Source organism: Hordeum vulgare, chromosome 7H (assembly GCF_904849725.1).
Source record: "Hordeum vulgare subsp. vulgare chromosome 7H, MorexV3_pseudomolecules_assembly, whole genome shotgun sequence".
Taxonomy (NCBI): domain Eukaryota; kingdom Viridiplantae; phylum Streptophyta; class Magnoliopsida; order Poales; family Poaceae; genus Hordeum; species Hordeum vulgare.
In genome coordinates this window covers 361,333,284-361,336,303 of record NC_058524.1, presented here as the reverse complement: position 1 = coordinate 361,336,303, position 3,020 = coordinate 361,333,284, and the positions used below count along the sequence as shown (strand labels likewise).

Genomic DNA, 3,020 nt, shown 5'->3' with positions numbered 1-3,020 from the left:
TCACGTGCCGATGGAAAAGAATGACTGACGACATAAATATATTTTGCCGTCTTTAATAAAAACAGATGATGTGAAAGAACTTTTTTTCGTTTGTAAAAAAATGAATGACGACAATTTTTTTTACGCAGTTTGAAAAAAAATTGATGACGGCAAAGATTTTTACCATGTATAGTAAAAAAGAAAGACGCCAAAGAAAAAACACATATGACAGATCAATCTCCTGGATCGATGAGGTGGCATAATCGGCACCGCATGCTGTCTATCTATGATCTCTCTGTCCCATACCTACCCCACCATGTTCTCCCTTTATTCAGATCAACATGTAGATCACGTCTCTCTCTCACATGCACCAGATCCAGAGCATCCCGACCCCTGCATGTTCCCGATTCATCCCCGCAGCCGGTGCCCCCGGCCCCAAGCCCCGGCGACTCCGGCTCTGTGCCCCCGCGCCCTGGTCAGTGTCTTCGTACCCGAGAAGCATTTAAAAGGTTAGAATCGATTGGTTGCTGGTTGTCTATTTACCATCCAAGCATGAGTCCCAGAATGTTTCGTTACCTGATGCACATTTTTCTAGATCGAATTGTCAGTTACTCACGATTCATCCATGTGTGTTTTGTTCTTATTGTGCAAACTATGTACTGTGCCTGTATCTAATTATTTTAAAATACTAAACGTTCTATTCTTTTATAAGGATAAACCACACCATTTTATTTACCCTAGGCAGCCCCATCCTCGTCTTTGGAATTTAGTATCAAAAGAAGCATCAAGATTAATCTTTACTAGAAGCAAAGGGTGTGGTTTGCTGCACCGTGAAATTACAACGTGTTTTGTTTGTATCATGGTTTTCTTTATGATACATTGCCAACCAATACTAGGTAAACATCATGCTCAGTTCTCCGTGGCTGCTTGCCAGTATTACATGATAACAACTATTCATGATTGCCCCCTTATCTCAGAATTATTTTCCCATTGCACCAAATGTTTCTAGATTGTAATTTCTGGCTGCCTATTGACTGCCGTTCTCTTGACATTCACTTGCATTTCTTCTATATAATGTCTGACAAGCTACTCCTTCCAGTTAAATAGATTGAAATTTCTGAAAGCAACTACACTATTAATTTTTTTAAAGAGAGTATGTTTGGTACATGAAACCTGAACCTATATTTTTGTTCTGTTCACAGATGAATTTACAACCTTGAAGGCTGAACAACATCAGTAGTAATTGAAGAATGATGTTCTTTGGGAGTTGAGGAAAGAACATCAGTCTGCAAAGTGAGATGTAAGTGTGCATAAATCTTGTAACCAACCAGGAATAGGTAGAAATTTGTGAATGATTATAGTGTGAAACTTTTGGGAAACGGTGTTTTGTATGTGGAGGTTGGAACTATATATTTCAGTTGTGTTCACACTGGAATTTATTATCTGCTACCCTTTTTTATTATATGTGGCTCATTGTATATATGCTTATCTATGCATTAATATTTGATGCTCTATCATGTTAGTTTCCTTGTCCTGCTTTTTGAGCCTTAACATCATTTTTTTCTTGCAGGCAGCAATGGCGGGAGTTCTGTATTGGTCAGAGAAAGAGGACGAGAAGAAAGAAGGCTTGGGCATGAGTGGGTATTGGGTGGCGGCGGCCTTCAAGTACCTGCCCCATGGCACTTCACTCTATAGTCGTGGCAAGTATGTATGACTTCCACAACTCCAGCCTCCTTTATGTTCATGTATATACGCCACCGACCACAAATCCTATATTTATCTGATAAATCATGTTGCCATCTTTGAGAATAATGAGGAGGATAAATTAAGTGTGGGTGAGTGTCAGCCATATCAATGGACACGGTGTCAGTGCCACACTAACTTGTGGTGACGTTGCTACAGGTTCTTTGGTAGGATGTCATCTGTTCTAGGAGAGGAGTTTTTTGCGAGCTTTTCACATGTGAAACTTCTGCTTTTTTGAACTATAGTACAGAAAATAAGTTCTTTTGCCTTCTTGCATTTTGCATGTGGAACTAAAATGATTTTCTCTATTAAATCATGCTGACATCAAGTAAGACAAAACTATGAAATACAATATCATTATTGTCTTTGCTGCACCGACCGAGTATAGCCAGCCATGCAAATGAGAAATTGGTAGACACATAACATATTTACGTAGTGTTGACACCTTAATCTTGCATCTATGTAACATAAGATGAAAGAAATTACATAACTTTTACGCCAATTCATGACTTTATGTAACATATGATGAGAGATATTGTATGGATTAATTAGTAGCTTAATATTAAGAGCATACATAAGGAGCTAGTCCAACACGTACATATTCCATCAGAACTTACGACGGTTGCCAAGTCGACCACATATTCCCTTGATAAATAGATCTGATGTGTAAGATTCCACCATATATTAAACTGCACATACATGCAAACATACGCGTAGTCAGAGTTCAATATACTTCCACTGTTGCAGGATGAAATAGTTCTAATTTATTTATTACTTGTACATTATAATATTTGATTATTTTGTATGCTTTCTTATGTTTGATTATTTGAATTACCAGGATGATCTGAAGCACCCAGAAGAAGTAGAGGACATGACTGGAGGAGGGAACAAAAAGCACTATTTTGTTGTGCCCTTCTAATTGTTTGTTGGGCCCTTTTGCTGTACACCTGCACTTGTAGAACTATTTTGGTGTGCACTTGTTGGGCCTTGAACCTTTATGTGTAGAGGAGTCGATGGATGATGTATTATAATTCATGTGATGTGCTACTGAAATGAAATATATAGAACTACTTTGCAATCTTGTACTTGTTTTTTAATGGGCCTATCCTGAGATATACATGCTTTTGGTAAAATAATGCATCAGCCTAAACAGTTTAGACATTTTTTATAATAAACTAGTATTGGTGGAGGACCGTGTAGGCTAGGTTATTGAATTGGGGTGTGAAATTTATGATGATTCCATTTGGTCACTAGTAATGCCATGTCAGCATAGCCACGTCAGATCATACGTGGCTCAC

The 3,020-nt window shown here is 38.2% G+C and overlaps 1 long non-coding RNA gene across 1 annotated transcript; it reads left to right on the top strand.

Annotated features, from left to right (window-relative positions):
- The first annotated feature begins 302 nt into the window (after positions 1-302).
- Positions 303-2,803, top strand: LOC123409641. The gene is made up of 4 exons (XR_006612875.1): positions 303-488; positions 1,182-1,279; positions 1,554-1,687; positions 2,561-2,803. It is a non-coding gene; the product is annotated as an uncharacterized LOC123409641 (long non-coding RNA).
- The last annotated feature ends 217 nt before the right edge of the window (positions 2,804-3,020 follow it).